The sequence below is a fragment of the Cajanus cajan genome, chromosome 3, assembly GCF_000230855.2.
Source record: "Cajanus cajan strain Asha chromosome 3, NIPB_CcT2T_4, whole genome shotgun sequence".
Lineage (NCBI taxonomy): Eukaryota > Viridiplantae > Streptophyta > Magnoliopsida > Fabales > Fabaceae > Cajanus > Cajanus cajan.
This window is the reverse complement of record NC_138519.1, coordinates 36,450,731-36,475,027: the sequence shown is the minus strand read 5'-3', so window position 1 is coordinate 36,475,027 and position 24,297 is coordinate 36,450,731.

Sequence of the window (24,297 nt, the reverse complement as noted above, 5' to 3'; positions counted from 1 at the left end):
TGCCACGAGCTCCTTGATCCATCACATTAACATATGTCATTATACACAAAGTAGGTGAAACCAAAAAATGAATCAAAATATAAGAGATTATTAGCCATTTCATTTTTAACAATAGAGAACTCGCAAATTAAAGAAGAATTTTCATTTGCTAATCTATGAAGGAAGATTGGTGTGTGGGGTTTAAATACATTAAGACTGCTTTACAGTAATTGGAAATGAGTAATTAACGAATCGGAATAAAAATGTAAATATATGAAACATATCATAATCATTAAAATAATCTGTTATTTATTTATTTTATTTTGTAATCCAAGATATGCTTTTAATGTTATGAAAATAAATTTTTTTTCCATAAAAAAAAATCATAGAAAATGCAAATATCTTGTTAAAAAATACCTAACAGCGCGCATTTACCTTTTTTAATATAAAACGTCTATGAATAAATTATTGATTAATTAATTGAGTAAATTATGTCACATATCATTATATTGGTTGATATATATCTATTTTTTAGTAATTCATTACTTAGGGGGTGTATTGGATTAGGATTTTAAAGGATTTTTTTAGTTAAAAAAAAATTCTGCGGATTTTAAAAGACTTTGCAGGATTTTCATGACTTTTAAGATTTTGCAGGATTCTACAAAACTTAAAATCAGGATTTTAATAGATTCTGCAAGACTTTTAAGTCAGGATTTTAATGGATTCTGTGGGATTTTGTAAAATTTTCGTGGATTTTTGACACTTGATAAGATTTCAAAAACAAAATTTCATACATTCAAATTTAAAAAGAGTAAAAGACAAAAATAATAAAAAATAACAATGTCTAGATAAATAATAATAATAATAATTCTCCATAATATCTTATCCTTTTAAATAACATTCACCCACATATTCATAGTTATACTAGTCCTCCAAACATTAGCGTCTTTTCGCTCTTGCTCCTGGGTTTGAATAATAGGTTTAAAAGTATGATCTTCATTAATCGATAACGTTGAAGACGAAGATTCATTCACCGCTTCAATTGGAAATTCATTAGAACGACATTCTTTACATAGAAAGTTATGTAGTGTTGCACATACTAACACAAGTTCTACTTGTGTCTTAAATAAAAATGGAGGTGCTGACTTAAAAATTGTGAACCTTGATTAAAAAATACCAAATATTTTCTCGATCACATTTCTTAAAGGCGCATGACGAAGATTGAACAATTCTTTCTCATTTTCAGGGTCATTACCCTGACCTGCAAAATCTTGTAGATGATATCTTACACCTCGAAATGGAGCTAAAAATTGGCGTCGATTAGGAAATCCACAATCCACCAAAAAAATGTTTACCTAATTACATATGCAATATATATAATATTAGTATAATAATAATAATCATTATAATTATTATTATTATTCAAAGAATAAGCATTTAGATATTTAGATATATAGAATATATATATATGTATGTATATATATATATATTATTTTAGTTATATATTATATGATAATTTTTAATGATATTTATAAATGTAAATTATTATAACAAATATTTTAGCAATATTTCCTCTTTTAAAAAATAAGCTAATGAAGACATAAATCTTAAACCCTAAAAAATTAGATACTGCAATGTCTTATGTTAATTTTCTTTTTTTCAAATATAAAAAAGTCCTAATTTCATAATATAAAAATAAAAAGAAAAATTTATAGTAAAAAAAATAAAATAATTGTTGGGTCGTAAAAGGAGGGGGATAAGAGTAACAAATTTAAAAGAAGGAGAGAAATCGCAGTTTTTATGCTGATGGTTCTTCCCCCAACTAGGATCCATTTTCATCTCATTCTACTCATAGAAACCCTAACAAATTCATCTTTTATATATATATATATTGTAGAGATTATGATATCAATTTCATCTTTCACCTTTTTCTTTTCTTGACGTGTGTTATAAAAAAAATTACCACCTAAAAGTTGAAATTTAAAGCATTTTTTTGTGTTATATAAAGGAACAAATTCAACTACATAGAATAAAATAAAGCAAGTCAATTAAAGAGAACGAACAGAAAAATAGAGCAAATTAATGAAACTATCATTTACATATCGGAGCTTCACAAAATAGGGGAATGGGATGAGAACAATACTATAATATTATATATGAACAATGAAAAATAGTGCAATATTATTAGCAGAGAAAAAATGAAGAAGATAGGAACATAGAAAATAAAAAGATGAAAAACTCACTTGAAATTCTTGAAAAGTCACTTCAAACAATCCTTTAAAATCCGATGGGTTTGGATGAAATTATTTTATGAATTTGGTATTTATAGATAACACTAGAAAGTCCTTCAAAATCTCTCTCACACAACAATCTTTTAAAATCCTTATATTTTTGAATACCAATGAATTGTTTTTAAGTTGTAAAAAATCTCAAATGAATACCAATGGATTTTAATGGACTCTTTAAAAAATCTTGAAAATCCAGATTGAATACCACTAGATTATTTTTAAGTGACATAGAATCCTGATTGAATACCAATGAATTTTTTTACTCCAAAAAAGTCTTTTAAAATCCTACGTAATCCTAAACCAATACATAAAAATTATACAATTAAGGGTAACTTAGAACAATTTATAGATGAATAATTTTCAGTAATTTTATTTTAAAAAGTGTGAATAACATAAAGCACGCTAAAAAGTTTTGGATTTGTTTTGGTTAGCTGTTTATATTAAAGATGGTCGAAAATTTAAAAAAACGTTTTGGAATTAAATGACCGGATGAAATGTTATGAAGTGAAACTACTAAAATGTCAAATTTGAGAGATGTTACATTTTTCTCCCTCTTATGATATACAAATATATTACATTGTTCTCCTTTCTTATATAATGATCCGGTAGATCTATAAACTTGTTATAGGACAATAACTTAGTAACAAAAAACATAAAAATCATCTAATAACCTAAGATTCTCGTGCAAGCAAAACAAGGTAAATGAGTAGAAAATTTAAGATGGTCTCTATTTATAATAGTTTGAAAACAAAAAATTTCTCACTGAAATTATAGCAAACACACATATATTCATTATTATAATAATTTTTAAATATATATACATTTTTCATTATATTTATTTTTTATATTATATTACGTTATTTTAGATTATTAATATATTATCATTATAATAATATTTTTTATTTCTTAAAATTACAGTATCATTCTATTATTATTTTATTTATTTTTTTACTTATGATATTTATATTTGATATTAACTAGTATTTTAGCTGCAACGCATGGGCCAAATAATTATTATGTGACTAAAATTCACAATGAGTTATGTATATAAATAAATATTATTATGTTTAAATATATAAATAGATACTTTTAAACATTTAAATTTTATTTTAAATTTATAATAAATAATTTATATTGTAACATTATTTTTTTTATTGATAATTTATTTTAAAATATTAAAATTTATTTCATAAATAATTATGTAAATAAAAATTAAATTAGTTAAAAAAAAAATATTTAGAAATTCTTTCATTGAAGAAAAGATCTCAAAAACATTCTTGAGTAAGATAAAAATTCTTGTTTAATATATAAGAGTAGATGTTATTTGTAACACCCTGATTTTTATAAAATTATATTAATAATACATAGTGTACTGACTGTACTTAGCGATACAAAGCAACCCCGGGCACACGCTGAGTGACGTCAACCCGGTATTTAGGGCCCGGTATTTGGGTAGATCATTCCTGAACTTGGGGATCTCGTCCCAGATCAGAACCGCCCTCCAATTATATCATATCATATCTCATCATATCATATCATACCATATCATATGATATATTATCATATCATATCTTATGTCAGGCCCAAGGCCCAAGACAACCCTAATTCACACAAAGGTATGTGCATTATTTATACGAGACTCATACTCCCACAAACACTAACTTTGGCATCGGAGTCTCTTTTGCAGGTACCTCCCCCATCTTGGAGCACCAACGCATCAGCAAAGGAGGCTCATCGATCTTACTAGACGGTCCACCCCTACGACCAAATTCTGGTAAGAACATTTGGCGCCCACCATGGGACCGATCAAGACCAGCTCTTATCGGCCATTCTTATGGTTTTCACTAGAAGCCATAACAGACGCGCAACAGACGACCTAGATCGCTCAACTACCATGGATAGTGATACAGCAACATTGAGGAGGCTGATCGACCAGGTCGAGCAGATGCGGAAACAACATGCCGCCAACCTACAAAGCATGCGTGCCAAGCACGAAACTGATCTAGCAGCAACGCGTACCGCTAATGAAGCCGACCTAGCGGCACTACGCGCCGAGAACGAGCGCATTCACACCCAACTCCCTCGGCGTCCCTCAGATCAACCTCCTCCGCAAAGTAACCTGAATAAGGATGAAGGGCACTCGTTTTCACAATCGCCAACCACCGACTCCCAAGCCTCCCACACATCGGTCTCACGCACCGACGAACAGGTCGACGCACGACGTCAGCAACGCCCCTGCCCACGGCACAGGGAATTAGACGACCTTCCGCCGCCATCCTTTCATGGACGGTATCATAGAGACACCTCTCCCCTTTGGGCGGAAGCCTTTCCACCTCGACCGCTACGACGGCACAACCGACTCGGACGAGTATATCAATCTATACACCACCTAGGTAAACCTCTATACTAATGAGGATGCTATACTGTGCAGGGTTTTTCCAACCTCGCTCAAGGGGGCTGCACTCAACTGGTATACCCAGCTACCCGCCGAGTCAATTGACAGCTTCGGCACCCTGGTCAGACGGTTCACAACGCAGTATGCGACAAGTCGGCCTCATCACATAACGTCAGCTGCTCTGGCCAGCCTCAGACCACTACAAGAAAAATACAAAATAGCGACCGAAATTAGCGACCGAAATTTTTCGGTTGCTATTTTGCAACCGAATTAGCGACCGATTAATTTAGCGACCGATTTAGCGACCGAATTTTATCAGTCGCTGTTTTGCGACCGAATTAGCGACGGATTACAGTGGTAGCAAGAAAATCGGTCGCTAAATCAGTCGCTGTTTAATTTTGTTTGATGAACACATAATTTGCGACGGAATTAGCGACCAATTTTGAAAAAATTATCAAAAAATTGGGACCGAATTTAATTCGGTCGCTAATACTAAACTTTTGAAATTTTTAGCGACCGATTAAATTTCGGTAGCTAAACAATACAAACAAACTTAGCGACCGAATTAGAATCGGTCGCTAAAATTTTTTATTAAATTTAAATTAAACTTTTCATTAAAATTACATAGCCAGATTTCTTTTAATTATAAAATATAGTAAATAAAATCTAAAATCTGTATCAGTTTCTTTGATTAAAATATTTAATTAAATTTTGAAAAAATATTTAATTATAATCTTTTGATTTAATATTGGATTTGTTTTGATTATAATATTTTAATGTGTTTTATTTGAAATATCAGTTAAAATATTTTTTTATCTTTTCATTTTAATTTATTGTAAAATAATTAGAATATTTAATTTAGTATCATTAAAAAAATAACCATTATAAGATTTAATTTATTTAATTTCATTATTTATTATAATACTTTTAGTTACTGTATTAATAAAAAAATATTTTAATTAAAATATATTTTAAAATTTTAATTAATTCATTATCATTCACTTACTTTATTAAAAAGTGATAAAATATAATTTAGATTGCAATTTATTTAATAAAATAGAAACTTTAAAATATATATTTAATAATTTCTTAAATACAAATATTTAATTAATTTTAATATATACTAAATTTAATATTAGAAAATTTATTAAGATTTTAGTTATAATTTTTATTATCTTTTGATTTAATATTGGATTTCTTTTGATTATAAAACATAGTAAATAAAATCTAAAATCTGTATCAGTATCTTTGATAAAAATATTTAATTAATTTTAATATATAATAAATTTAATATCAAATTATTTATTATGATTTGAATTATAATTTTTATAATCTTTTGATTTAATATTATATATGTTTTGATTATAAAATATAATAAATAAATTCTAAAATCTGTAGCAATTTTTTTATACAAATATTTAATATCAGAATATTTATTATAATTTTAGTTATGATTTTTATAATCTTTTAATTTAATACTGAATTTGTTTTGATTATAATATTTTAATGTGTTTTATTTGAAATATCAATTAAAATATTTTATTATTTTTTATTTTAATTTATTGTAAAATAATTAGAATATTTAATTTAGTATCATTAAAAAAATAACTATTATAAGATTTAATTTATTTAATTTAATTAATTTAATTTAATTTATTTAATTTACTTAATTAGAATATTTTATTATCTTTTGACCTTTTGTTGTCTGACTCTTTCAATTGGATATTTAATTGGACGTGTTGAATAAAATAGAATATTATTTTAAAAAATGAAGAGAAAGCGTGCATTATTTTAGTAACTTACGTTAGAAAACTTTCAATTTAATCTTATTTATCATTCATTTTAGTAAGTTACGATAGAGTTTAAAAATGCATTCATGACTCAGAATAATTAATAAAATAAAATAATTCAGAATAACTAATTAATTAATTAATGTAATAAAAAAAATAAACCCTTCTCCTGGGCAGAATAAAAACCCCATATAGCTGACACAATAACTCACCAAAGCATAGAACAAAGCTCTCTTCTCCGCTCCTCTGGCGGCTCTCAATTTTTGGAACCCCCAAACCCTAGCTATATAACTAATTACTCTCACTCACATAGTTGCACAAAGAGAGTTGTGGTTTGGTGGAGAACGAAAGAGAGAAGCATAAGATAATGGAGGATTCGTTAGGGCAAAAGTGGAAGCACCGAGAGTTCGCTTTGGCCTCAGTTTCCGACCTCTCTTCACCTCCTTCTTCCGCTTCGCCGGGAATTGCTCGCTTCGACTCTGACGGTCTCCAAATTCATAACCAATCTCACCAGATTCCCCTCAGTGTCGATCCTCGAATCAAAACGTTTTTCAGCTATCAAACTGTTTGTTTTATCTAATACGGCGGCAAGGTTAATTTTGAATTTCTTTTTTATCGGCGTTTACTTGTTATTTTTCTTTGAATTCTAATGTTGCGTGTAGCTTTCTTTTATTCACTGAATGGCGAAGCATTTGGTGAATGAGACGATAATCTTCATTAGAATCTCTTCACTGAGTTGGAGACTACGGCCCCTTCCTTACGAGATGTTAAGGTATATATCTATTTTGAAACTTCACTATTTTGATCCTTTGTGAAGCTTTCCATGATTTTTTTCAATTTGTTCTGAGTTTGGTTTTAGCTTGATAATTACTAATACAATGTCATGGACAAACTAATTACTCCAGTTTGTTAAACTGTTCTTTTGATTACAGATATGCTAGAGAAGATACACATTATCTGCTATACATATATGATTTAATGAGGATTGAGTTATTTTCTAGGCCTAAGGAGTCTGAAAGTATTGATACGCCACTGATGGAGGTATTTATTTTCACCTCAATGTTATTAAGTTTATAATAAAATTGATTTAGTTGCAAATTAGCTATTTTCTAGTTTCACCTCAACAAAGTTATTTTCTAGTTCTACTTTTTTTAAGGTTATTTGTAGTGCTATGCTTGTTTAGGATAAAAAATCGAGGGAAATTTATATATTTTTTTGAAACTTATATCCAACACTTATGAAAGATTATAAGTGACAAGTGTTCCATGCTTTTGGTACAGGTTGCAGGGGGCTGGTTTCAATGCTCAACAACTTGCTGTTGTTTTGGTAAGTTTCTCTTTAATTTCGAATTTGTAGCACTAACATTGCATTATATGATTAGGAACAAAGGGTTGCTTTATTTTCTGTCCACCGCTATTTTGTAGTGATTAAAAAACTTTTGAATTAGAAATCCTTTGATATAAACTTTGTTGCATGTTTATATTGCATTCAATTTGGATTCCTTGCTCTCAGTTCTGAATTTGTTATATGTTACTATTCATATATTTAATTCTATTTACCTGGCTTCCAGGGTCTGTTTGAATGGCGTGACTTTATTGCCCGTATAGAGGATGAGAGTACTGGATATATATTACCAAATAAATCTCTTCTTGAAATTGGTAAACAAAACTTATGAATTTTCTTATCTCTGTAGCAATTTGGTTGTAACATGACAACTTAATTTTTATTTTCTTGTTTTTATAGCTAAACAGATGCATATGACTACAAACAGCCTCCGTCTATTGGTAAACTCGAGGCATCCATACGTGGAGCAGAAGGAAGTCACTTACTTGCTGCCGTTATCATTAGGTATGTAACACTTTCATTTCTATGGATCTTATGTTCAAAACTATGCTAACTGATTGTTTCTCATCTTTATTATCATTTCAGTGTAGAAAATGATGAAAGAGAATTGCTAGTTGCTGTGAGCTTTGGGCTAGCAGCTTTTGAAGCAGTTGCTGACAGAAGATCTTCTTTCCAGATTAAGCGGTAGGAAGCTTATGCACAACTATATAAAAAGGTTTGCTTCTTAAATTAACATATATTGATATATGGCTCGAGTATAAATGGCTCGTGATGAACAATTTGTGGAAAGGGCACGGATTAACTTATTATACTTGATGAAAAGACAATGCCTCTGGATGAATCACTGTATGTGGTAGTTATGTGTACCAACTAGCTACATGCTATATTGCCCTCTTAGAGTGACAGCCCTTGCTGCTGTGTCATCTTTTTCTTGGCTTTGTATTTTAAATTTTAAGTGACCTGATCAGATTTCTTTCTGTTTACCTGTTTCAGGTGTCTAGTGAATGGTGGTTTGAACCAGGACATGGGGATTGGTGTACTTGTATAGAGAAGTACACACTATGTCAAGATGGTATGTATCACAAGGTAAGTTTTTTCTAATCAGTTGAGAATATAAAATTATGTACTGCCTTTTAATTTTCATTATTTTTGTTTCTCAGCAATATATGTGGTGTAGTAATTACTATTGAGAAACTAAATTTATTTTGGGTAGTCTTTTGTTAAGTCAATATTTGATGGCTTAACATTGACTACTAAGTGCCAAGTAATCCAGCAAATTTTTATACAAGAGCTTATTCTCGTCTTGTTTAGAAGTGATATATATACAGATTGGATACTCCATCGTCAATGATGCCCAGTTCACTTAGTAACTGAAGCAAGGTTAAGCTGCAGCAGACACGGATGGATAGAGCAGGGTGTTCAAAATATAGTTATTAATCTGTGTATCATTATGGTTTGTTATATACTTGTATAGACCATGCTGTTGATGATGCTCTTGATGACATAGCAGAAGACCCTTAATTAAGCTTCTTTATTTTACTTGTTTCAGGATATTTTATTATATTTCACTATTACTTTGTTGAAGTTTAAACGTTTTATGTTATTATTGTGTTTTTAGCTACATTGACATGCTTATATTTTATTTAGTTTTCACTATAATGTAAATTTACATCGATGAGATTATGTCTTTTAGTATGTTCTAATTTATTATTAAATTGTGTAATAAATATATTGTTAATTTCATATTCGTTCACAGGTATAAATTTATAATTTAAAAAGTATTTAAAAATACTGGTTAACATTAGCGACCTAAATAGCGACCAAAAGAATTTGTAGCTAATTCAAGTTTTTAGCGACCGAAATAGCGACCGAATAATTCAAGTTTTTAGCGATCGAAATAACGACCGAAATAATTTGTAGCTATTTCAAGTTATTAGCGACCGAAATAGTGACCAAAATAATTTGTAGCTATTTCAAATTTTTAGCGACCGAAATAGCGACCGAATTTATTCGTAGCTATTTCAGGTTTTTAGCGACCGATTTAGAGACTGATTTTTAAACTATTTTTATTAAATAAATTAAAAAATTTAGCGACGGAAATTGCTACCAAAAAAATCGGTCGCAAAATTGGTCTCCAGAAGTTAGGAGACCAAAATATTAGTGACGAATTTTTAATGTCTAGCGACTGATTTTTCGGTCGCTAAATTGCGACGGAAAAAATTTCGGTCGCTATTTAAAATAGCGACCAGGGTTTTAGCGACGGATTTTTTCGGTCACTGAATGTAACAGCGACTGAATTTACCTAAATAGCGACCGATTTTGGTGGTCGCTAAAACTTGATTTTTTTGTAGTGGACAGAGCGATGATGAACCACTACGGACGTTCATGCAACATTTTGTCAGCATCTCGGTGAAATTTCGAAATTTGAATCCTGAGGTCGCCCTACACGCCATGCTCATGGCACTCAAGCCCGGACCGTTTGTCGACAGCCTATGTCGCGAAGCTCCTCGCGACATGGACGAGCTACGTGCCCGTGCTGCTGGATACATCCAGAGGGGAGAACACTCCGCCTTCCGTGACCAGGTTCGCAGAAAACCACAAGGAAAGCAAGACCAAGGTCAGGCCACAAACATTTAAACATTTAAAATTCTGAGGTCGAGTACGAACCTTAAACATTCCTACCCGAGGTCGAGAACGAACCTCGTTAAAATTCTGAGGTCGAGTACGAACCTTAAACATTCTTACTCGAGGTCGAGAACGAACCTCCTTAAAATTATGAGGTAGAGTACGAACCTTAAACATTCCCATCCGAGGTCGAGAACGAACCTCCTTAAAATTCTGAGGTCGAGTACGAACCTTAAACATTCTTACCCAAGGTCGAGAACGAACCTCGTTAAAATTCTGAGGTCGAGTACGAACCTTAAACATTCTTACCCGAGGTCGAGAACGAACCTCCTTAAAATTATGAGGTCGAGTACGAACCTTAAACATTCCCATCCGAGGTCGAGAACGAACCTCCTTAAAATTCTGAGGTCGAGTACGAACCTTAAACATTCTTACCCAAGGTCGAGAACGAACCTCGTTAAAATTCTGAGGTCGAGTACGAACCTTAAACATTCTTACCCGAGGTCGAGAACGAACCTCGTTAAAAGTCTGAGGTCGAGTACGAACCTTAAACATTCTTACCCGAGGAACGAACCTCGTTAAAATTTTGAGGTCGACCTTAAACATTCTTACCCGAGGTCGAAAACGAACCTCGTGAAGGCTTACCTAACTCTATTCTAACGTCGAATACGAACCTTAATACGCTTATTCAGAAGAATTTAAACCTTATGAAAGTCCACCAAGCTCTATTTAAGTCGCATACGAACCTTAATATTAATATCCGAGGTCGAGCACAAACCCCGGTACTGTTGTTAAAGGTCAAATACGAACCTTAATCAAATCATTCACGTAAACCCGAGGCCGAGCACGAACCCCGGTACTGTCGTTAAAGGTCAAATACGAACCTTAATCAAATCATTCATGTAAACCCGAGGTTGAGCACGAACCCCGGTACTGTCCTTAAAGGTCGAATACGAACCTTAATCAAATCATTCACGTAAATCCGAGGTCGAGCACGAACCCCGGTACTCTTACTCAAAGGTCGAATTCGAACCTTCATAACCTCAATATTTTCACTTAAAGGTCGAATCCGAACCTCCATCGTTTATCCCAATTTGAGGTCGAGTACGAACCTCAAACACATAAATCTGAGGTTGAGTACGAACCTCAATGTTCTCACCTAAGGTCAAGTCTGAACCTTCGTTCATCTCAATTTGAGGTCGGGTACGAACCTCAACATTCTCACTTAAAGGTCGAATTCGAACCTTCATTAGCCAGTTTATCACAAATTCGAGGTCGAATGCGAACTTCGATGCCCTCACAAGATCGACTTCGAACCTTAATCAAATCGCTTTGCTCATCACTTCGCCAAACCGTCTAACCCATAATCCGAGGTCAAGTCCGAACCTCGTTAAAATTATAAGGTCGAGCACGAACCTTAAATATTCTTACCCGAGGTCGAGAACGAACCTCGTTAAAATTCCAAGGTCGAGTTCGAACCTTATTATGCCAAGGTCGAGTCCGAACCTTGAGACTATATTTTCTTAACCAAGGTTCAAGTTCGAACCTTAGTTCAAACGTTTCATTCGAATTTGAGGTCGGATACGAACCTCGATACTCTCACCTAAGGTCGAATTCGAACCTTAGTTCAATCGTTTCACTCGAAGTTGAGGTCGGATACGAACCTCAATACTCTCATCCGAGGTCGAATCCGAACCTCGCTTAAAGTTTAGCCATCTTTAGTTTGAGGGCGAATATGAACCTCAATACTCTCATCCGAGGTCGAATCCGAACCTTGTTAAAATTCAGACAAAGATCAAACAGAGAAAACAGACATCAAATAGAAAAAGCCACAGGCCACACCACTCACATCAGTAGCTGGAGCGACCTGCTCAGCAACTTGGGGCTCCACCTCAATACTCTCATCCGAGGTCGAATCCGAACCTCGTTAAAAATTCATCCAACTTTGGTTTGAGGTCGAATATGAACCACAATACTCTCATCCGAGGTCGAATCCAAACCTCGAGATCACATTCTCTTAACCAAGGTCGAGTTCGAACCTTGTTATGCCGAGGTCGAGTCCGAACCTCGAGATCACATTTTATCAACCAAGGTCGAGTTCGAACCTTGATATGCCAAGGTCGAGTCCGAACCTTGAGATCACATTTTAGTAACCAAGGTCGAGTTCGAACTTGACATGCCAAGGTCGAGCTCGACCCTTAAAAAATCACATCTACTTAACAAGATCGAATTAGAACATTCAAACATCAAATTCGGGAGCTCTTCAGAAGCCCCTTTGCTCTTACATCACTCGGTGCTGGGGGGCAAGTGTACTGGCCAGCAGAGTTTCCAACTTGTCCCTCACCAATCTATTGACCCGGTCAAAGGTTTACTAGCCTGACCAAGCAGCAAACTCATTATTGTCGAGTTCCTCAGCTCGACCATGAAACATGGATATCGAAATACCACATCGGCCCAAAGATGCCACGTCATCAAACGGATAAAAATACAATTTTGTCACCGCGCTGCAATCACAAGGTAAAACCCTAACAATGCCAATGTGCCGGTAGACAGTAAAAACCCTAATATTAAATCATTTTACTCAAAATTTGAGGTCGAGTACGAACCTCGTTAAAATTCCGAGGTCGAGTACGAACCTTGACAGGCTCACTTGAGGATCGAGTTCAAACCCTAAACGCGTTTATTTGAGGTTCGAATACGAACCCTAAACATTCTCATCCGAGGTCGAGAATGAACCTTGTGAAGGATTACCTAACCCTACCTCAAGGTCGAATACGAGCCCGAACCTCGTCCAAGTTTGAGGTCAAACACGGACCTCAGCACCCTTATTTAAAGTCGAGTACGAACCTTAAGTTCGTTCAGCAGAATTCAAACCCGAACCTCGTTAAAGGTCGAGGTCAAATACGGACCTCAACATCCTTATTTAAGGTTGAGTCTGAACCTTAATAAAATCGTTTCAACCAAATCTGAGGTCGAGTACGAACCAAATTCGAGGTCGAATACGAACCCCGACACTCTTGTTAAGGTCAAGTCTAAACCTCATCATCTGAGGTCGAATACGAACCTCGATGCCCTCGCCTAAGGTCGAGTTCGAACCTTAATTAAATCATTTTACTCAAAATTTGAGGTCGAGTACGAACCCTAACACGCCCATTTAAGGTCGAATACGAACCTTAACACATTCATTTGAGGTCGAATACGAACCTTAACACGTTTATTCGAGGTTGAATACGAACCTTAACGTATTTGTTTAAGGTTGAATACGAACCTTAAACACGCGAACTTGAGGTCGAGCCCGAACCTCGGAATGATCGAGGTCAAATCTGAACCTCGACACTACTACCTAAGATCAAGTTCGAACCTTCACGAGAAAATACTTAAAATTAAGGCCGAATTCGGATCTCAGCGTGAGCTTTCACCAAAAATGAGAGTGTATAACAGACATCGAACGTGTGTCTCAAAATGTGCGCAAACACATAAAGGCAGAAGAAAAATATGCATATACAAACAAAGTTCCCAGAGTTCAACGCTTGAATTCAAAACAGAAAATCAAAGAAAAGGGAAAACTAAACTAGGTCATAACAAAATTAGCCTACGTAGAGGCATTCTTGTTGGAGCTATCCTCCACGTCGTCCTCCTTGACGAGCCCGGTCTTAACTCCTCGACCTACGGCCTTCAGAGCTCGGGGGTCTAGTGTACTGACTGTACTTCGCACCCGGGCTCCGAGCCCGGATTAGCGATACAAAGCAACCCCGGGCACACGCTGAGTGACGTCAACCCGGTATTTGGGTAGATCATTCCCGAACCCGGGGATCTCGTCCCAGATCAGAACCGCCCTCCAATTATATCATATCATATCTCATCATATCATATCATACCATATCATATGATATCTTATCATATCATATCATATGATATCTTATCATATCATATCTTATCTCAAGCCCAAGGCCCAAGACAACCCTAATTCACACAAAGGTATGTGCATTATTTATACGAGACTCATACTCCCACAAACACTAACTTTGGCATCAGAGTATCTTTTGCAGGTACCTCCCCCATCTTGGAGCACCAACGCATCAGCAAAGGAGGCTCATCGATCTTACTGGACGGTCCACCCCTACGACCAAATTCTGGTAAGAACACATAGTATTTATTTTAATTTTTTAATGTGTTTATTAGAAGCATTTTTTAATATTATTTAGTTATTTGATATGAAATTTATTTTTATATAAAACATATTCTATTTTTACTAAAAGGGAGAAATATATTTTATATTATTTATCTATTTTATGTGAACTATATTTTATTATAAAAATGATTTTTAATTAATATTTGTATAACTCTATGAGAAGTAGGCAAATTCTAAATATTTTTTGTTTTGGCTTCTAATTTTTCTGTTGTGTTCCTTAATGTTTGCTGAGTGTGAATATGTGTTTGATTTTGAAAATAGATAAGTTTTGATATAAATTAGAGTGCTCTGTGGGTTTCTGTGGGAAACCCTATGAAGTGAAATTAGGGATATGATCTTCGGATGAGTTTTGAGGCATTATATGTAAAATTGATTATGGATTCGTGTTTTAGATAATATTTAGAGTGTTTTGACCGATTGAAATGTTATATTAATTGGCTAGTTGTAAAAAAATGCGTGAACTCATGAAGTTGGGTTTATGACCTTTATGTTTCCTATGTTATGAATTGCGAATTGAATGTGTATGATGTTGAATAATTTCTTGGTATGGTTTATGTGCTATTCTGATGTATATGCCTATGAGAAGTTTCTTGTATAAGACTGTAAATATGATGAGACAATGTGAATGTAGACCCCTAAAATTGTCCGGGTCAGAAATAAAGCTTGAAGACTCTCGAAGACTGAAGGATAATCAGCCAGAAGGACTCCTCGAAGGCCCTAGGAGGGTTCTCTGTAGGTCCAGAGGTCTTAGAATAGCTTAAAATAAAGAAGTGGAGGGAAAAAGCCCAATACGGCCGTACTGAACTCAATACGGCCGTATTGAAGCTTCAATACGGCCATACTGAAGTCAGTACGACCGTATTGACACTTCAATACGACCGCTGCGAACTCAATACGGGCGTATTGAAATTTCTGACTTTCAATACGACCGTATTGAACCCCAATACGACCGTATTGAAGTTCAAAAATTTCAATACGGCCGTATTGGCCCTGTAGGCCGTACTGCGCCTATTCCCTATAAATATGACGTCAATTGGACGTCATTCCACACTTTTCAACATAGTTTGAACCCTCTCCTTGAGTATTCTGGGGTTTTTGAGCAGTGTTCTGCCCTAGAAATCACTCGGAGAGTTGATCCGACGAAGTTCTTGAGCCCCGAGCCATTTTGCTTGAGGATCGAACCTAGTCGAGGGGAAATCTCTTTGATTCCCTTAGTTAAAATTTTGTTCTAGGAGAGCGAGGAGCGGGCTTGTAGAGCGAGGGAACGCCAAAACGCTTCCCAGTTCATTTTTTATAAAAAGCACGCTTCAAGAGGTTTCCCTTCAATCCTTCCTTTTACTGCTTTCTGTGTGCATATTTAAACTGTCATCATGTAGATAGTCAATTCATAATTGTTTAGAATAAATAGGGGTAATTTAGTAATTTTACGCTGTTATTTTAGAAAATAATCTGTCATAGGGAACCCGAAAGGGGCGCTGTGGGGTGCTAACACCTTCCCCACGCGTAACCGACTCCCTTACCCAACTCTGGTTGTAGTGGCCAAAGTTGATTTTTAAATCAATTGCCTTATCCCTTTTTCCAATGTTTTGAGTAAAACATTGGTGGCGACTCCACGAACCCTCCTTTTATGAAAACCTCTAATCCATGGAGGGTCCCGCTTGGGATTAATATGGATTAGTGAGCCTTTTAATAAAATTGCTCGTTTGACGAGGTCTCAGTTTGAGAATAAGTCATTCTAGCAATCCACTATTTTTAAACAAATAAACGAGTCCAACCATCCTTCGCGAATGCCGAAAGCCCGTTTCGGGCCGGTGGCGACAGATGGCGACTCCACTGGGGAAGCCTTGAGAGTCAATCCCATTTAGTGATGGATTATTTTCAAAATAATAGTCTAAAATTACTTCACTACCCCTTATTTGTATGATAACATGATTTATTATATGGCTTTAATAACTGTTGTTTGTTTATTTTCCGCAAATGTTTGAAATAAAATTGCACACAAACCTTTGCACACAACAGTTCCCTCTATACCCGGGGGCATGAGTGGTAATCCATAGGGAGTGGATGTTAGTACGGCCGGTTGATGGGTTTATAGGAGCCTATGAGACCGTTGTCGAAAAGCATCACTCAAGGTGATAACCATGAACTTGAGTCCGACGGTGCGTTGGAGCTTTCCATCGACCTACGACAAGAGGAATTGGGTCCCTATAATGGGGGCACCTTGGGGGCCTTTGACCAAGTGAGAACAGTTAGATCCTCCTTGAATATGCACTTTTCTGCAGGAGACCCCTACCTCGTGATTCGCTCATGACTGTTCGTGGATGAGTGAATTGTTTGTGTAAATGCTTATGTGCAATTGTTTGTGCATTAATAAATAACCTCGTGATAAGGTCTAAAAATAATCCCCATGCATAAAAAACCATGACATGAGAGGAAAGACCATGTGTGAAAATATAATAAAAGTGAGAAGCATGTACATCATTACCAATAAGACATCATGCATCCTCATAAAAACATACATTTTAGGATCACTAATACCTCTTGACATGAGTGAAAGAGACCCATGACTATAGAGATTCTCCGTTGGGGAGAAATCATAGACAAAGAAGGGTGGTAAACTTCCGTCTTAAAAAGGCAGCGCCTTAAAGATGGAGGTTTATCAAGCTCATGTTAAAGAGTGTATTCATTCCGTAAAATAAACTAACTAAATATTCATTTTAGAAAGTGGCTGGTCATCTCTCTGTCCTTACGCGCGCACAGAAAATCAAGAAAATGGAAGCATTGGAAGAGCAAAACAAAAAGCTCACAACCGAGCTTTCACAACTTAAAGAGCAAGTGGCGCAAATGATGGAACTCATGCGTCACCACAACGTCCATGGATCTCATCACAGTGAGCATGGGTCCCATCATGAGGAAGAGGAGGAAGAGCATGAAAAAGATCCTCCAAACGCCGTACCCCTTGGGGCAGGAATTATAATAAAAGAGCCCGAGGTATCAAAGGAACAATTCCATGCCCTCGAGGATCGGCTAAGGGCTATGGAGGGGCATGACTTTGACATTAAGGATGCCGCCGACATGTGTTTAGTGAGGGACATTCAATTCCCTCTTAAATTTAAAGTGCCGGATTTCCCAAAGTACGTGGGATCGACTTGCCCTAAAAGTCATCTCACCATGTACTGTCGCAAGATGGCTGCATATGCCACAAATGAAAAGCTCTTGATCCACTGCTTCCAAGAGAGCTTGGCTGATACCGCACTCAACTGGTATATGCAGCTAGATGGAAATCAAGTATGTACATGGAGGCAGTTGGCCGACGCCTTTCTCAAGCGCTACAAATACAACATCGACCTAACACCCGATAGGTCAGATCTTCAAGCCTTGAGTAAGAAAAATGATGAATCTTTCAAGGCGTACGCCCAACGATGGAGGGAGTTGGCGGCACAGATAGAGCCCCCGCTGTCGGATAAGGAGACGGTGTCCTTATTCATCAACTCGTTGACTGGTCCCTATTACGATAAAATGATAGGGAACACAACGACACTCTTCTCGGACATCATCACCATTGGGGAGAGAGTGGAACAAGGACTTAAAAGTGGGAAGCTAGCAAAGCCCTCCCAATCATTCGAAGCTAAGAAGACCTTTGGGAAGAAGAAGGAGGAAGGAGTCAACGCCATAACCATTTCTTCATCTTCTTCCACTTCGAAGTCAGGAAGATCGCAATTCATCCCTGTGAAGAAGTTTGATAAACTTCCGACCACTTATAGCGATCTCCTGCCGAAGCTAGTAGAAGCCAAACTTCTAGCTCATGTTCCACCAAGGAAGATCGACCCACCTTACCCCGATTGGTACAAGCCACAAGACAAATGTTTATACCATTCGGGGGCACCGGGGCATTCAACAGAGAGATGCCTAGCTCTCAAATACAAGGTCCAAAACCTTATTGATGCCGGGTGGATCACTTTTGATTCAACAGCGCCCGACGTGAGCAAGAATCTTCGGCCAAAGCAGGAATAGAGAGAAGAACAAGCCACGATAGGGCCCCTTCATATTTTTCTTCTCTTTTAGGGACTCATGATCAGTACCCGAGATCATGAGAACCTTTTCATGTAAATAAGGGTTTTTGTACATTTTACATATATCAATAAAGAGGCATTTCACACATCACTCTCTTTTGTTCTTTTCTCTCTTTCCTCATCAATATTAATAAATTCTAAACCTAAACAGAACCAATAAAATAATTGTGTCTGTAATTGTTCGCTCTAACCGGGATCCGAAGGTGAAAGGGTTGAGTTGGACAGTGATGAGGAGACCATTTCTCCGGATCTGCAAAGATTGCTAGATCAAGAAGCTCGTCAAGAGAAATTGGAGACTATAAATTTGGGGCATGGCCGAGAGATAAAAGAGGTCAACATTGGGACCCATATCAGTGATGAAATAAGGACACATGCTTCCACTATGATTATAATAAAATCATTCTTTCTCATTGCTTCTTTTCTTGCTTATAATAAAATTCTAAACCACATTTTTTTTAACCCTGTTTGAATAAACATGAATGAGGTTAAAATCATCTTAATAATAATAAACCCACATCATTTTTATGTGGAAGTGTGTGTGTCAACTTGGAGCACCTTTTCTTGGCCTCAATAAGTGCCATCATGGATAAGGAAATCCTAAAGATAAAAAGACCCGCTAGGAATCCCACAAAAGGGTGACCTAGGCAAAAGTTAGGGTTACAAAATAATGAACAAAAACAAAAGCCCGCTAAGACATCACAAATGGGTGTTTTAGGCAAAAGTTAGGGCCATCAAAAAAAGAAAAACAAAATAAATCCATGATGGTACCATCAATTGAATTCAACAAGGGGCTCAAGAAAAGCTATCTAAGTTGTCAAAGCACAATCATTAATAACAAAGATGTGCTTAACTTCATAAAGTGTTTAATCAAGCAAGCCTAAACACATAAGCCTACCTTGGCCATCCATTCTTACAAAAACCATTTTTGAAAAATAATCCCCTCTAAAATACAAACTTCAAAACAAAAATATCTTTCCCTTCTTTTCTCTCCTGTCCCAAAAGATTTTAGAATAATCTAGTGGAAGCATGGAGAAATAAATCATCACTGATAATGGATCTAATCTGAACAACAAAATGGTGGAAGAACTGTGCCAAGAATTCAAGATCCAACACCACAACTCTTCCCCATATCGGCCAAAGATGAATGGGGCAGTCGAGGAAACCAATAAGAACATCAAAAATAGTGCAAAAGACGGTTGTCTCATTTAAAGACTGACACGAGATGTTACCCTTCGCTCCTCATGGCTATAGGACTTCAGTACGTCCATTTACAGGAGCTACTCCATTCTCACTCGTTTATGGGGTGGAGGCAGTTCTACCCATCGAAGTCGAGATATTCTATCTAAGGGTAATCATGGAAACAAAACTTTCCGAGGCAGAATGGGTTCAAAGCCAATATGACCAGTTGAACCCTATCAAAAAGAAACGGCTGAACGCCATATGCCATGGTCAAGCCTATCAGAGGAAGATCAAAAAGGCTTTTAACAAGAAAGTCCACCCTCGAGTCTACCATGAGGGAGAGTTGGTAATGAAGAAATTACTACCAACTCAAAAGGACAAAATCGGAAAGTATGCCCCAAATCACGGAGGACCATACGTGGGAAAACGAGCCTTCTCAGGAGGAGCATTGATCCTCACAAACATGGATGGAGAAGAACTTCGATACTTAGTCAACACTGACGTGGTAAAGAAGTACTATGCTTGAAGACGTTGCTTGCATAGGCCCGCTAGGATGAAAACCCAAAAAGGGCGTCCTAGGCAAAAGTTAGGGCAAAATAAAAAGCCTGCCAGTACAAGGGTACTAGGCAAAACAAAGGCAAATTTACCCCGTTAGGATACGTCCTAAGCAAAAGTTAGGGGCAAAAGAATAAGATGTAAAAGCAAAGCAAGCAACGATCGCTTAAATCGAAAACCGAAAGGCGGTTCAAGTGATTATCTTCTAGAAGCAAGCATCTTGCAGCATCTACACTCCTGGCTCAGGCCGAAGCAATTAGGGGAACGTAAAGAGCAACAATTACAGATATAATTGTTAAGCCCAATGTATATAGCCTACCCTGGCCAGCCATTCTTCAGAAATTTCCTTCTGTATATCTTTCTGTAAAAACACTTGTGAATATCAATAAAAATATCCATTTGTTTCTTTTCTTTCTTGACCATGTGATTATGCCTCTGAATTGGTTTTTCATAAAATTGTACGAAATTCCATTAATAATCGGTCAATAAAAGAAAATTGGAGGGGTCCCTATAAAATCCATAATCTCCTGCATAAAGGCTCACAAAAAATACTCCCTCGCGTCAATGACAGAAAGTCCTCCAAGAAGAAGAGGATAGGGAGAGCCACTCACTTTTCTAAATAAATGAACAAAAGTAAAAAATTGTATTGCATTTGTGCATCACACACACATTAGTTGCACATTCAAAGACCTTATCATGAGGCAACTGCATAAAATAGAAAAAATAGAAAAATTGCTTGTGTATGACAACAGCAAACAAAATGCAAAGATTCAGAAAATCAACAACGTCATACAGAATAACTGAGCCTGGAGAGGCTCACCGAAATAATACTCTCAGAATAATTGAGCCTGGAGAGGCTTGCCGAAATAATACTCATACAGAATAATTGAGCCTGGAGAGGCTTGCCGAAACAATACTCCCACAGAATAATTGAGCCTGGAGAGGCTTGCCGAAATAATACTCCTACAAAATAACTGAGCCTGGAGAGGCTTGCCGAAATAATACTCTCTCATAAATTTAATTTCTTTAGCACTTTTAATTTCTGTACAGCAAAAGCCAAAAACATAAAAAAAGGCAAAATACAGAAAAAGCCAAATCAGAAGAAAAGGCAAAATACAGAAAAAGCCGAAAATAAAAAAGGCAAGGATATAGAAAATCCAACAAACAATTTGTACCAAATAACTAAGCCTGGAGAGGCTTACCAAAATAATACTCCACATCCTCCACAGTATGCAGAATAACTGAGCCTGGAGAGGCTCGCAGAAATAATACTCCCCAGAGGGAACCTCAGCTCAAGCTCACGGAAAAATCCCCAGCGAGAGCTATCAAAGCAAAATCGACGCAATCCCCAATGGAAGTGCGATCATCCAAACAGTATATACAAGTCAAAGGACTTAACACTTCCTCAGTGGAAGATAGCTCTCCGACTCAAAGCACTGAGCGAGGCTAAGCCTGTAGAGGCTTCCTAAATAATACTCTGGGATACAATAAGATCCCCAAATCCCCAATCGCCTACTCAAGAGGCATCCCTGCAAAAAGGAGAAGAAAATCAAAAATATCAATAAGTATTCCCCAAGTGGAATCCGGCTCTTAGCCAAACATCGAACGTCAAGCCGATACGCCTAACAGAAGAGGCTAATCAAAATCAACGACAAAATCCCCCAGTGGATAACAGCCTACACAGAGGCAACACAATCAGAAAATCAAAGAGAGACACCCGAATAAGGATAACCGGGATACTCCACTCACGTCAAAAGGACGTTAGCCAAACATAAGGCATCGCTCAACTCAGAGAGCATCTGTGTCTACACCCCAAGGAGTCAAAAATTCCCATGGGTACCAACTAAGCAATGCAAGTTGGGACACAAGAACATATGAATGACTGCACATCCCCTAGACGGATCCCTGCGTTATCCAGCCCTCAGCGGCACAAAATCAGAAAAACAAACCGTCGAAGCAGCATTATGGACTGTGGAGACAAACTATACTCAACTACCTCATCTTTGAGAGGCAAAGTCTGGAGAGACGATACTCAAACGAAGTCTGGAGAGACGGTACTCAAACAAGGTCTGGAGAGACAATACTCAAACAAGGTCTGGAGAGACAATACTCAAACAAGGTCTGGAGAGACAATACTCAAACAAAGTCTGGAGAGACAATACTCAAACAAGGTCTGGAGAGACAATACTCAAACAAGGTCTGGAGAGACAATACTCAAACAAAGTCTGGAGAGACAATACTCAAACAAGGTCTGGAGAGACAATACTCAAACAAGGTCTGGAGAGACAATACTCAAACAAGGTCTGGAGAGACAGTACTCAAACAAAGTCTGGAGAGACAGTACTCGAAGTCTGGAGAGACAGTACTCGAAGTCTGGAGAGACAGTACTCAGAGTCTGGAGAGACGATACTCAAATAAAGTCTGGAGAGACAATACTCAAACAAAGTCTAGAGAGACAGTACTCGAGGCCTGGAGAGGCAAAACTCACACTGCTTACCGTTGTCACAAGGGTACTTAGCTTCCGGCTCGAACAAAGAGTGAAGTTAAGCCTGGAGAGACGGTACTCACAGCTTCCAGCTTGGGCAACAAGCAAAGCAAGGCCTGGAGAGGCAAAACTCACACTGCTCACCGTCGTCGCAAAGGTGCTTGGTTTCCGGCTCGAACAAAGAGTGAAGCTAAGCCTAGAAAGGCGGTACTCAACCATCAGCGTCATCAGAGGCGCGTTGATGTCCAACTTCCGGCTCGGGCGTCGAGTGAAGTTGGCCTTGGAGAAGGTAAACTCAGCTACCGAGGATGTCAGAAGCGCCGAGGTATGCACCCACCTGGAGAGGCTACTCAACATTTTCCCACCGGAAGACGCTACAAGTCAGAAGGTCGGCACAATACCCGGACAATTGGGTCAACTCCTTTACTTGTCAGCCGATACACCAAGAGGCCGTCCGACTAAGTAAAGGGGGGGCAGCTGTAGACCCCTAAAATTGTCCGGGTCAGAAATAAAGCTTGAAGACTCTCGAAGACTGAAGGATAATCAGCCAGAAGGACTCCTCGAAGGCCCTAGGAGGGTTCTCTGTAGGTCCAGAGGTCTTAGAATAGCTTAAAATAAAGAAGTGGAGGGAAAAAGCCCAATACGGCCGTACTGAACTCAATACGGCCGTATTGAAGCTTCAATACGGCCATACTGAAGTCAGTACGACCGTATTGACACTTCAATACGACCGCTGCGAACTCAATACGGGCGTATTGAAATTTCTGACTTTCAATACGACCGTATTGAACCCCAATACGACCGTATTGAAGTTCAAAAATTTCAATACGGCCGTATTGGCCCTGTAGGCCGTACTGCGCCTATTCCCTATAAATATGACGTCAATTGGACGTCATTCCACACTTTTCAACATAGTTTGAACCCTCTCCTTGAGTATTCTGGGGTTTTTGAGCAGTGTTCTGCCCTAGAAATCACTCGGAGAGTTGATCCGACGAAGTTCTTGAGCCCCGAGCCATTTTGCTTGAGGATCGAACCTAGTCGAGGGGAAATCTCTTTGATTCCCTTAGTTAAAATTTTGTTCTAGGAGAGCGAGGAGCGGGCTTGTAGAGCGAGGGAACGCCAAAACGCTTCCCAGTTCATTTTTTATAAAAAGCACGCTTCAAGAGGTTTCCCTTCAATCCTTCCTTTTACTGCTTTCTGTGTGCATATTTAAACTGTCATCATGTAGATAGTCAATTCATAATTGTTTAGAATAAATAGGGGTAATTTAGTAATTTTACGCTGTTATTTTAGAAAATAATCTGTCATAGGGAACCCGAAAGGGGCGCTGTGGGGTGCTAACACCTTCCCCACGCGTAACCGACTCCCTTACCCAACTCTGGTTGTAGTGGC